Source organism: Martes martes (genome assembly GCF_963455335.1).
Source record: "Martes martes genome assembly, chromosome: X".
Classification (NCBI taxonomy): Eukaryota; Metazoa; Chordata; class Mammalia; order Carnivora; family Mustelidae; genus Martes; species Martes martes.
In genome coordinates this window covers 94,345,412-94,359,522 of record NC_137897.1, presented here as the reverse complement: position 1 = coordinate 94,359,522, position 14,111 = coordinate 94,345,412, and the positions used below count along the sequence as shown (strand labels likewise).

The 14,111-nt window shown below is 35.1% G+C and overlaps 1 pseudogene across 1 annotated transcript; it reads right to left on the bottom strand.

Annotated features, from left to right (window-relative positions):
* Positions 1–11,838: 11,838 nt before the first annotated feature.
* On the bottom strand, positions 11,839–13,005 carry LOC308337469 (actin-related protein 2/3 complex subunit 2-like; annotated as a pseudogene). Its single transcript has 2 exons — positions 12,593–13,005; positions 11,839–12,386 (listed from the first exon to the last, which is right to left on the bottom strand). The product of its transcript is annotated as an actin-related protein 2/3 complex subunit 2-like (transcript).
* Positions 13,006–14,111: the final 1,106 nt, after the last annotated feature.

The window sequence follows — 14,111 nt, the reverse complement described above, 5'->3', positions numbered from 1 at the left end:
CCCTTTGTCCCTCACCCCCATGCTTGCTCTCCCTCTCTTTCAAATAAATTAATTTTTTAAAAGAAAATTATAAAACTAAGATCATAAATATAACGACTTAAAGAGAAAACAGGGCACTGTTGTCTCCAGAGCAGCAGTTCTCAGGAGGAAGTGTTATTTCACCCTCCTCCCACAGAAGACTACTTAGAGGCATTTCTGGTTGTCACAACTAGGAGTAGGTGGGGTTTGCCACTGGCATCTAATGCTTAGAACCGGGGAAACTGCTAAACATCTTACAGTGCACAGTATGAACCTCCCCTAATTATCTAGCCCAAACTACCAACAGTTATCAGGTTGAAAAACTCTGGTTTAGAGGTTCCTGTGTTACTTTTACTTCATAACTAATGGTATATTTAAAATATTGTAGTGTGGGTAGGATAGGTTTTTATACTGAGGAAAATAATAGAAAATAGTGGCAAAAATTCAGACTTAAATGTTCAGATAATAGGTTCACATCATTTTTTTGCGTTTTACTGGATATGTGACCTTAATTAGGTTACAAAACCTCTCTATATCTTAGTTTCCTCTTTAAAAAAGAATTTTGTGTGAATTAGGGAATGATGCATTTGAAAGGATTTAGCACAGTACATGACAAATATAAAACATTCAGCACATATTGTGAATAAATGAAATAAAAATTAATTTATTTCTAAAACAAACACAATTTTATTTAAAGGTTATGTCAGACTGGCTGAAATAGAAAGCATGTTAGTCACTTTAATGCTAATTTCTCTGACACCTTAAAGGAGACCTTTGGAGATACATAATGGTGAAAATAGCAAAGGTCAAGTGCTTTCTAAATAGTCATCAGTTGTATGAATTGTGGCATTTTTTTATTAACAATGAAGAAAATGCCCCTTTTCAAAATAAGAAGCTGTTTATACAGAGGTCACGTTTCAAACAAAAGAGTTCAAATAGATTTTTACCTCCATCTGTAATGTAATATGAAAGGTAAGCTGAAGAACAAGACAACATTTGATAGATGGGCTCATTTGTGGTTTGAAAACTAGTTATTTAGGATCAAATCACAAGTGGAATATTCTCAGGCAGGGGTGCTTTTAGTTACATAGAGTGTGCTTGAGATTTGTCATCATGTTCCCACATAATTCATTGCCTTTAGAGTATAGTGGGAATTGATAACAGCTGTGGGCAAACTCATTATGGTAGCACTCTCTAAACAGCATATCAAACTCTTTTTGCCAGTTATACTGTCTACCCTTTTGTCCCTGGGCCTTTGTGTTATGAAATCTTCAATTTTCAGTGTAAATATTTTGGGCTTCCTATCTAGCATAAATTACAAATTCAATCAAAATTTCAACTGCAAATTATTTTAACACTATCAAGTAGACAATGCACTGGGCAACTATGACCCATGTCATTTAGTTTGTTTTAGGAAATGTCCTAATAAACCTTAACAAGCAATGAAAAAAAAGTTAGCCTGGTAGTCTGATCATTTTCATACAATACAGTAATATTACTATTTAATTACTTGAGTCAAACGGTTATGTATGTTTTACTTAGCACCTCGCTGAGAAGGAGATATGCTGCCCCAGCTTGGTCAGAGAATAATATAATGACATTAACAAACTGTTCTAAAAGGATCTTCATGGAAAATTATTTTCTATCCCCAATCTGCTTCTCATTTCTTTGGAGATTTCTACATGATAACTCCAAAATTTATTGGGATAAAAAGAAAAGCAATGGCAATAATTCCTTGGTCATTAAAACAGCACATGCTTTAATACAATTTTCATTCTCACATGGACAAATTCACTGCTCATATATTTCATCTTTGGTCTAAACTCTCAAGACTATAACATTAATTAACTATCTGGAATTACCCCAAAATGTACCGCATCCACTTAGTAACAAGAAATTGATGGCTGTGTTTATTCTATGGTTAATCTTGTTCATCCTCTAAGACTCCATAAGTGAAGAGAAGCATTACATTAGCTCCACCCTTGAACAAATTTTGTTTAGGAGACTTCTGAATAGAAACAGTTATGTGTGCCTCAGGCATCTGAGCAAATGTTCAAGCTCCACTGACCCAAAATATTTTCTCTGTGTTTGTTTTTACAACCACTTGATAACATAAACTATTTATATTTTCTAAATTTTCAATGCATTTTGAGATGATCTTATAGACTTGAACATATTGGTCTATGGTAGCTTTGTGATCAGTCTTGTTTGTTTCAAGTACTATATAGAAGATTTTGGAAGGATTCCAGAATAAATAATAGAAATAATACCTTCTAGTACTGACTCTCTCTCCTTGGGCCATATGCTCTCTCATGTTTAAAAGCAAATTGCTTTACATTAAGTATGGCCTGCAATTATAGCTTGGAGAATGAATGCACTGTGTGCTCCTTTGACATGCTGCTAAAGTACCATGTATTATTATTTTCAAATCAGTGAATAAATGGAAAATTTCTACGCTTCAGTGATTTTTAGATGAGAAAGAACAACATACCTAAAAATAAAGCTTATGCCAATGGGTAGATTTTGGCAAGTCTCTGAATTAAAAGAACAGTGACAGCAGTGATTAGAAAATGGAAGGGATAATTAAAGTTATTTATAGGCATATATATATATATATATTATATAAATCAACCTATTTAGTATAAGTTTTGAAATCATATGAAAACCTAAACTTGGTTCTATGGTAAGTAGTTTTGCTACTATGTAATCTTATTATTTTTTCTACCGTAATGTCTAATTAACTGGGAAACCAAAAGTAGTACATAATCAAGCTCCACATATTCAATGGATGATTGATTGCATCTGATTCAAACCAAGCTCAGTAATCATTTCCTCCTGTTATTTAACATAGAGTACTAGAATGTGAAAAGTGTAGAAAGGACAGATTTGCATTTTCCTGTAACTTGTAAAGGGATTAATATAACAGATGGGAAGTATTTATTTTAGAAAATCAAAGGATTTTATTTTTTAACCAATATATATAATAAACACATAACACTCCACTATGAGTAATTAGTATTTTGGCATGATCAGACACCAATTCTTAAATACAGAACAAATTTTATTAAACCTTCTTGTTGATCAATAATTATAATAAAGTATATTTTCAGCCATTTCAGAATGGCTGATTGGGGAGGATAATATGAAAATAGTGCTGTTGGATTCTAGTAAAGGTACAAAAATTGGGAGAAAGGCCAGTCTTGTGCACAGAAGGATTGTGATTTGACTAGGGAATTAGTAATATCTAGCTAAGCTTTGCAAAACCCACAGAATCATTTAAATTCTTATAATTGAGAGAAAAAGCCATGATTAGGAGGAGATGACAGAACCATTATACATGCACACACACACACACCCCATACAAAGATGAGACCAGAATTCCGAATGCTGTGATCAAGAGAATCCAAGAGAATATTGAGGATGGTTTGTGAAAATTTCAAAACAATACCTGATGTCCCGGAAATTTCTCTTTAATACATATCATAGTGTCCTACATAAAGTAATTCTCATTAGAACAGAAATTCTCTTGAGGGCAAGGGTCTTGGTTGTGCTTTGATAGCATAATGTAATTCAAAGTGTAGATAATATGCCTTTAAATGAGTTTAAACTCAGAGGTGTGCTAGAGCTAGTTCAAATCAACTCATGATAATTAGACGGTAAATTTTCATAAGATTTGTGAACGTGTTCCTGTTACATAAAATTAAAATATGTAGGAGTTACATCAGCAAAATGGCAGGGTAGATAGCCCCAAGTTCTCATTCCTCCACAGGAACACCAAAAAAACAACCATTGCCAAAACCAACTTTATCATAATTCTGCAGAAGAATCAAAGGTTTACAGCAATCAAACTAACACTGAATCAAGAAAAAAACAACTTATAAATGGTAGCAAATCTTTGTGGCATTTACTTGCCTTTCCCCCATCCCCTTACAAGCTTGATAACAGTCTTGAAGATGACAGCCTGCTTTTCCCAATGTTTTTCCAGTACTTTCTCTCAAGTTACAAAGGAAGCAGAGCAGGCCTCACAAGTTATTGTATATGTTGGCTTTAACCAGTCCAGGGATTACCTGAAGTATTGTTACAAGTTATCTGCCCCTGTTTCGTCAAACTCAGAACTAACTCAGTCCATAAAGGTGGCAGTCATTTCTTAAAAACTTTGCAAGGTGAACAAACAACCCTCAGAAGCCTGGGTCAAGTGCTATGCTGAATGCTGTGAAGTGTGTAAACCTGGCAATACACAGACCTGTACCCCTGGGGCTAATAATACATTATACGTTTATTAAAAAATTTTAAAAATCATAAAAAAAAAAGAAGCCTGGGTCAAAAGACTAAAGTTGAGGAGTGCCTGGATGGCTCAGGTAGTTAAGAGTTGGCTTTTGCTCAGGTCATGATCTCAGGGTCCTAGGATCAAGCCTTGCATCAGTCTCCCTGCTCAGTGGGGAGTCTGCTTCTCCCTCTGCCTCTCCACTCACATGCTTACTTGCTCTCTCTTGAATAAGAAAAAAAAAATCTTAAAAAAAAAATTGAAGTTAAGACATATAATAGACCACCTAATGTCTGGAAAGAAAACCTAGGTGGAGTTTCTTTAAAAACAAACAAACAAACAAACAAACAAAAACCTTGGTCATTCAAAAGCACCCATATTTACAGAGAAATTTAGAAAGTTATAAGCAAGAATAGAGTTAGACACATATACACATTAGACCTGAGAAGACACCAGACTTATACCTTGACCTGATCCCTAGGTTCAGCACAACCATGGATAACAGTTGGAAAACTCTAGTAGATTGACAATCTGCAAAGAATGAGAGATGTGTTCATTTCAAGGAAATTGCTATAAATACTAGCTGAACACAAACAAAATGAACAGACAACTCAGTAATCATACACAAGGAATATAGACTTTTCCAAAATAGTTTTGAAAAGTCATTAGTCAAATAGACTACTATAATCTTCAACAATTAAAGAACACAATAAACCTAAAGGAAGAGTTTGTTTTGAGATTTACCATAATTAAATATCCACATGTCCAGTTTTTAACAAAAACTAACAAGGCAAACAAAAAATTGAGACTGTATAGATCATTCAAAGGAACAAAATAAATTGACAGAAACCATCCCTGAGAAGGCCCATATGCTGGGATTACTAGGCAAAGATTTTTATAACAACTGTTTTAAGTATGCTCACACTGCCAAAAAAGGACAAAAAAGTACATAAAATCAAGAAAATGATGCAAAAACAAAATGAAAATACAAATAAAGAGATTCACATTATAAAAGTAACCAAACAGAAATTCTGGAGCTGAGAAGTAAAATGAATGAAATTTAAAAAAAAAATCAGAGAGGTGTTTATGGCAGGTTATATCAGGCAGAAAAAAGAACCAGCAACCTTAAATATAAGGCAGTTGAAATTAATGTGTTTGAAGAGCAGAAAGAGAAAAAATAAAGTGACAAGAGCCTAAGGGAATGGTGGAACATTGTATGCATTATAGGAATCCCAAAAGAAGAGAGAGAAAGGAGCAGAAAGAATATTTGAACATATAATTGATGCAGATTTCTCAAATTTGATGAAATAAATAAATGTATAGATTTAAGAAGTTCAGCAAACTCTAAGTAAGATAAACTAGGGATCCACAAGAGAAATAATATCAAATTGTCCAAAAAGAGAAACAAAATAAGTGGTGTTGAAGAAACAACCTAAGGAGGAAAAGAAAGAAAGAAAGAAAGAAAGAAAGAAAGAAAGAAAGAAAAGACAACCTATAGAATTGGAAAAAATATTTTGAAAGAATATCTCTTAGAGGGGTTTAGTATCAAGAATATATAAAGAACTGGGGCGCCTGGGTGGCTCAGTGGGTTAAGCCTCTGCCTTCGGCTCAGGTCATGATCCCAGAGTCCTGGGATCGAGCCCCACATCGGGCTCTCTGCTCAGCGGGGAACCTGCTTCTCCCTCTCTCTCTGCCTGCTGCTCTGCCTACTTGTGATTCTATCTCTCTCTCTGTCAAAAAAAAAAAAAAAGAATATATAAAGAACTATAACTCAACAACAGAAAGACAAACAACAAAATTCAAAAATTGGCAAAGGACTTGAGTAGCTATTTCTCCAAAGGAGATATAAAAATGGCTAATAGGGCACCTGGGTGGCAGAGTCAGTTAAGTGGCTGACTTTTGGTTTTGACTCGGGTCATGATCTCAGGGCCCTGGGATCCAGCACTGTGTTGGGCTCCCTGCTCAGCACTAAGTCATCTTCAGAATTCTTTCTCTCCCTCTGCCCCTCCCCCCCCACTTGCTTTGTGCTCTCTCTAAAATAAATAAATACATGTTTAAAAAAATAAAAAATAAAAATCACCAATAAGCATATGAAAATATTCTTAACATCACTAGTCATTAGGTAAATACAAATCAAAACCACAAGAACACAACACTTAACACATACTACAATGGCTATGATTTAAAAAACAACATGAAATAGGTGTTGATAAGGATGCATAGCAATTGGAATCTTCATGTATTGAAGGTTGGAATGCAAAATGTTTCAACCACTTTGGAAAAAATATTGGCAGTTTCGGAAATTTAAATATGACCTAGCCGTTCTCTTAGGTATATGTACCCAAAAGAACTGAAAATAAGGACTCAAATACCTGTACAGCAATGTTTATTGCAGTATTATTTACAACAGCCAAGAGGTGGAAACAACCTAAGTGTTCATCAACAGATAACTGGATAAATATAATGTATTATATACATACAATAGAATATTATCCAGCCATAGAAAGGAATGAACTTTGGTATATACTATAGCATGGATGGACTTGAAAATATTATGCTATATGAAATGTATCAGATATAAAAGGAAAAATATTTTATGATTCCACCTATTTGAAAAATCTAGCACAAGTAAATTCAAGAGACAGACATTATAATAGAGGTTATTAGGGGCTAGGGGAGGGGAAATGTGAAGTTATTGCTTGATGGGTACAAAAAGTTTTTCTTTGAGTTGAGAAAGTTTTAGAAACTCAGATAAGAGATAAGGGGTAAGTTACAACAACAATGTAAATGAAAATAATGACACAGAATTGCATACTTAAAGTGATTAAAATGGTAGGGTTTATGTCATTTATAACACAATAAAATGATTATGATAAAACCCACAGCAATAAAAATAAAAAATATTAAATAATATATAACTTGTAATATCATTTATGTTAAAATTAAAGGTAAAACTTTATTTCAGCTCTAATATGTAAAAAGTGTAGGAGTTACCATCCCATCCCCACATGAATAAGCTAAATACCTCAAAACCAACTTTTCTTGGACTTATCATTGAACTGAGGTGGCAGGAAAGACCACTACCCTGAAATCTGGAGAGTCAGACAAACCCAAAAAGTCATAAACAAGATATGCTTCCTTGATGCAGAAGCTGCTGGAGCTGTAACTGGTAGGAAAACTTATATGGCAATTTCGATGAATTGTTGGAGGTTGAGTGTTGACTAGTGTGGGAGTGAGAAAGTGCTGGCAGTCACCATCTGAGAAGGAGCCCCACACTTTCATTGTTTTAACTTGTAGTAATCCTAGCATGTTCTCCTGATCAAAATTCAAAAAAATCCCCTAATGTTTCTGGCAGGAAGAGAGGAAGATTAATTATTATGAAATACACCCAGAGCCTTATTTGTAAGAAATAGTATTTTCACAGAAAAAGACTTAACAGAACCTTATGCGAGGGAAGAAAGGACATTCTTTCTATTCCAAGCTTCTGTAACTTTTCTGTTATCTAAGAAGGAGAGAACAATACCAGCAGAGAAAGCTTGTGAAAGTTATAATCTGGAGACATGGGTCAATAAAATATTGAGGTGTACAGAACTCACCACCACATTAACAGGACTCTAGTGCATTAACAGCGGACTGCAGATGAAAGAGTTGAAAGACACAGACTCTATGAGTATGAGTACTTGGGGAATTCCAAAGTAAACAAGTGAGACAAAAACAAGGGCCCTAGAGAAATCTGAAGCCTTGGAAACATACACCTAAAGAAAACATTAAACATGAAACATTAAATAATCTAATAAAAAAACACCTAGTAATTAGCCAGATGGACTATTTACTTCAATTCCTACTACCTGATACAAATGTCCAGTTTTTTCAACAAAAAATTAAAATGAATTCGAAAAAGCAAGAAAAAATACAGACTGAAAAGACAAAGCAAGCATCAAACTACACTGAGATATGAAAGAGGTGATTAAATTATCAGATAAGAAAGTTAAAATAATGATTATAAATATATTAAAGGCTTCAATGAAAAAAATAGACAACATGCAAGAGCATATGGATAATATAAGCTGAAGATGGAAACTCCAGGAAATAAAAGAAAATGCTAGAAATCAAATACCACATAAGCAATTAAGAATGTCTTTGATGAGCTAATCAACAGACTGGACATGGTTGAGGATGGAATCAGTGAGCTTAAGTATAGGTCAAAAGAAACTTCCCAAACTGAAATGAAGAGTAAACAAGCAGACAAATCCCCAGAACATCCAAGATCAGTGGGATGAATTTCAGAGTGTATAACACACATGTACTTGAAATAACACAAGGAAAAGAAACAATTCAGAAGAAATACTCAAAGAATTAGTAACCAATAATTTTCTGAAATTGATGAGAAAGATCAAACCACAGATATACAAGATCAGAAAAGGCCAAGCAGGATAAATACCAAAAAACTGACACCTAGGTATATTATATTCAAATCATACGAAACCAAAGACAAAGACAAAAATTCAAAAGAATTTGGAGCAGGGGTGGGAACATTACCTGAGGAGGAACAGAAAGAATTACAAGAACCTGCTCTTTAAAAACCATGTAAGCAAGAAGTGGTGTGAGAGAAAAAAAAAAAAAAAAAAACAAGCAAACAAAAAAACAACCCAACCAGCCAAGAGTTCTGTATCCAGTGAAATTATCCTTCAAATGGTAAGGAAAAATACTCTCTCAGACAGGCAGAAACTGAAAGACCTATGAAAAATAAACTTCTCTACATAAATTTCTTTTGCAAGCTCTTGTTGAACAATGGCTCATTATTTGGCCTAATGTGCTCCTCTTAATAAATGCTAGTTTAATAAACTCATAACATGCAGTTAAATTTGAAAGTGATGGGTTCATTCTGTATGACATTGTAATAGTAAATACATGATACCAATGATCATCAAAATTATAGAACTTCACATCCTAATGAATGAAACAATTAAAAAAAAATCATCAAAGAGGTTGGGAAATCTCAGATGAAATGCAGAATATGACAGAAGGATCTAAATTTATAAAACCTCACTTAAAGAGATGGAAAATAAGGAAGTGCCCTACATAAGTTTGAAAATTAATGGAATCTGAAACCAATCTACACCATATCTAGGAACTAAACAATCGAATTAATGAGTGATGAATGATAGGTGCCATATTTCTTATTATTGTAGTAAAAAGGTTACAGATCAATCATGAGAGGAGGCTAGAATCTTTTATATGGTATGGAATAGAGTAAGAGATGGGTAACTAAACATATATTTCCTTGCTCTATTAGCTGAGGGGACCTAGACTTTATAGTTGTAATAATCACACTTAGCACCCTAGATTTTAATTTCTAACACTATTCTCCAACATCAGAAACCAGGTTTTTTCAGGGAAATGGCTGATTGTAGGACCAGAACAGGAAATACACATGACAAATTTGGAACATCTTATGTGCTAGAAAGTTAGACAGTGCTAAACAAACAAATGAACCACAATAATGTGAAAAGGCCAGGAATCAACTAAAAGAGCTAAGTTGGCCAAGCTGGAAAAATTCAAGCAATAACAACAAAAAATAACATTGAATTATAACAAAGATGTAGGATAAGTATCCATGAGTCCATACTTATATAAACCAATAACTAACTAACTAAGTAAATAAATAAATGGGAGAAAGGAGAAAAATCTAGCATGGAGAAGAATTCTGAATATTTTTTTTGTAGATACTCCATCCTTAAGGAAAGGAAGTGTAATTCCTCATTCTTTTTAAGTGTGGACTGCACACAGAGATTGATTTCCAGAACACACTATGGGAAAGAGGACAAATAGAGTAACTTTTGCTGGAGAAATCTGACAAACATTATTTCAACCAGGTGGTCAAGATGAACATCAACAGTGATAAAGCATACTGACAGCACATTCCCCTGATATTATGTGATAAAATGTGTGTTAACCCTATAGTCCTAGCGGAAACACAACCATAGTCTAACCATGAGAAAAAAATAAAACAAATCCAAAAAAAAAAAAAAAGGTAAATTCTTGATTGCCTGCATTTTTCATTCCCCTTGGATGCCTGTGGGACTTTTTTATACATGTACTCTGACAAATTCATCAAGTTTCGGCATCTAGGGATCATTCTTGTTCATTTTTTTCCTGGCACCCGGTGAGAGAACTCAGTCTACAGATTCAAGCAGTCCTTTATTTCACAGCAATTTCATTCCATCATAAAGTCAAATATGCATATATTTTTTTCTGTTTCATTTCTTCTGCTTTATTCAGAAAAACCAATTATCTAATTTAAAGGGCATCAGTTTTTGGCTTTCATATCAAACTCCTAATTAGTTGTTCCTCTATGTAGGTTTTTAAAGCATTGCTTATAACTTTCATAGGTCTCATTCATGTCTCGGACTTAGTACTCTACAATGATGTGCACTGAGTCCCTACTTCATTGAATAGAAACTGACATTAGAAAAAGTAAAATTTTTTTCTCTTGGTTTCACAATCCATTTAATACCACTGAAACACAATAAGCACTTGGATAATTTATGGTTCACCTGCCATTACTGACATTGTTTAACATCTGCAAAGCTGAAACTCAGGTATCTCCTTATAGCATTTCCAATGTGTTTAGCCTTGCTTCCAAGTCATTTCTCTTAGATAACAGACCGAACAGTTTAAAAATAGCATACATTTAAGCATACTGGTTTTTGTGCATTTAATGCATTTGTCACCAACAAAGTGATGCCCTCTTCTTACTTTGATTTCCATACTCCCAAGTATCATTTGTATGATTTAAGGGGCACTAACAATTAAAGCTGCTCTTTCCCAAAATTCTGCATGTCTTTATTTTACAAAAATGTGACAGATCATGAAACTGTCCTTCAATTTGATCCTAAGCTTTCAGAATCTGTGGTTTTAGCTTGTGATCTTTCCCCAGTTATACTATACATGTTGTTACTTTCTTTGCTTTTAGCTCTTTCCGTGAGAAGTTATGAAATCATAATGAAACTCCACTGTTTTATGTATATGTACATGTGTATGAAATTAAGTATAGAGATGATATATGTCTATATGTCATTTTATATATTCACGTGCATATAAGTTTCATTAAAGATTTTGTCTTAACTCATTACTTCTTTTTAAGATAGAAAGATCTTCTTTACTAATGACCTCAACAAAATTTCCTTAGATATAGGAGTCAAACTCAAGTACTCAGGAGAAAACCAGTTAAAATTGCATTATCCAGCAACTCATTAGTAGTAACATATTGCCAAGCAAAACAACTTGGAAAAGAGGGGGGAAGGGAGGGAAGAGGAAGGAGGAAAAGTAAAGAAAAGGAATGAAGTTGATCAAGTGAAATTCTTTTTTAATTCTTGAGAACAAGGAAATTCTTGCTTGTTTCTGCAAATTATTTTCCAAATGGGTACAAAATGGAACCAAGACAGAGAATCCCATAAGAACCCGAAGAGGTGCAACATGAAAAGCTAAGATTATCCAGCAGCAAGTATTGCAGCCTTCAGGTACCAGCTGCCTCCTACTACTGTTCCCAAGAGTTAGTAGGATGAAAATGTCTTCCCCGTGATTATTTTCATTTCTTTTTTCTCAGCATCTGGGCATGCACTGTTCAGCACTTTGAGGTCAGATGTTTTTGCCCAAATATGTGTGTGCACATAGGTCTCAGAGCACTTGATGTGGTAGTGCAGATAGTCCTGAAATGTGTGGATCAGGTTGATGGCATTGTCTCCACTGGCACTGGTGTGGCAAGGGAACGGCCCAAAGGGAACATAGCCAATATTGTTGCCCATGGCATCACTGATGTCTTTCAGTCCCAGAGGAGGTTCCCTGTGACTAAAGAGGACGTGAGGGGCTGTGGTGCTGGCTCTGTGTCCTTCTTTGAACTCCAACACAAACACTTTTCCAATGACCACACTATGGTCATCCGTAAGCATTGTGCTGAAGACTACTGTGACTCTGTCTTTTATACACTCACCATACATGGTCTCATCATCCCTATAATAGATAACTTCCCTGTTCCCTCCTTCCTTGCCCTTTTATTGGAATTCAAGAATCTCTCCAAGACAGAGACAAAAACAATTTCTTTCTTTTTTTTTTAAGATTTTATTTATTTATTTGACAGAGATCACAAGTAGGCAGAGAGAGAGGAAGGGAAGCAGGCTCCCTGCTGAGCAGAGAGCCAGATGCGGGGCTCGATCCCAGGACCCTGGGATCATGACCTGAGCCGAAGGCAGGGGCTTTAACCTACTGAACCACCCAGGTGCCCCGAGACAAAAACAATTTCATTTCAACTTGCCAGCCGATAAACAATGGAACCCTTGGATGCTGGCAGATTTTCAAGGTCATTTGGCAAAAAGACATTGTATCCTCATTCAAGATTTACCAAGACACTCCCATACACCCTCTTTAATAACTCATCAGCACCATGTGCCTGAAATTCCTTGTAGAAGTTCAAAGAAATACTGACCATCAGGATTAGGATTTTAAATATGATAAAGGACTCCATCGAAATCTGCCAATGTTACTTCTACTGCTTCTGGTTTGTTACTGGGCTCTGCGATCGTGAGCTTGAGTGCGAGTGTCTCTCCGATGATGCAGTTGTTCACCTGATCATGCAGGATCAAGACCGCAGCTACCCCCACCCTCATCCCCACAAGCCTGAACCCACCTACCAAACCACCAGTGCTACCAGCAAGCTCGGCCATCGCCAAGCTCCCGGCTCTAGCTGGCCACTTCTGCTCCTACACCCACTTTCCCTTGCTGCCCAGATGTGCAGCCCCACAGTGTCATTTCTGCTCCAACCCCTCGTGAACATGCAATGCAGGACTAATGCATTAATTTCTTGTCATACATCATTGCTACAGGTTCAAGATACATTATCCAATAAAAGAAGAGAGCTACAAAATAGCATAGTTACACTTTGAAGAAGACTACAGTACATTCCATTACCATTTTAATAGTTGCTTTTTCTTGGTGATAAAATTGTTTGTGGTTACAAATTTATAATATTGTCTAAAATTTTATGAAAATTTATCAACACATATATTTGTGTGTTTATAAATGTATTTTGCTTTATAATAACTAAACAAATTCTTGTTCTCATGGAGCTCATATAACAATGTTTTTGTAGACCAAATTGATAAACTAGTAACTTTATTAGATGTCATAATGCAAGTATTACAAGAAAATTACAAAGATCTATCAAGGTTCAAAACAGAGGATTATTGTTGAAAAGTTGTTTAACTATACTTTACAAATCTATATATAATTCAAATGAATTCTGTGGTAAATTTTGTAAAGAAAAGAGGAAAAAAATCCTTTGTATGATGGGAACCATTATCACATAGAATGTTAGGAAAATTCATGATTTTCAATATTAATTGTCTTCTAATATGAAGATAGGAGCAATACCCATGCCTCTTTCAAAGGTTCACATATAGCCTTAATACTCTGCCAGTCATCCTATGACACGCACAAGTTGTAGAACTGCCTGGTCTCTGTTCTGGTTTGAAGGAGCTTAACTTTGTGTGTATACACATGTTTACAGGCATTCTTGCCTGATCCCTGAGTCACATGAACTGAAACTGCCCCAACTGTCTATTTATGCCTGGTTCTAACCATAGTTCCTAACTCAACTCTATACCTTATGCCCAGGTAACAGCTGTGAATCCTGACAGCAATCATGAATTGTTCTAACCTAATCTCTGCTTAGTTTGAACCTCGCTATGCTGTGACTGTTGCCACACACATTCCACCCCAATTCTCACCTCCGTCCCATCTCTTTTACATAGACATACACACAATGTGGATG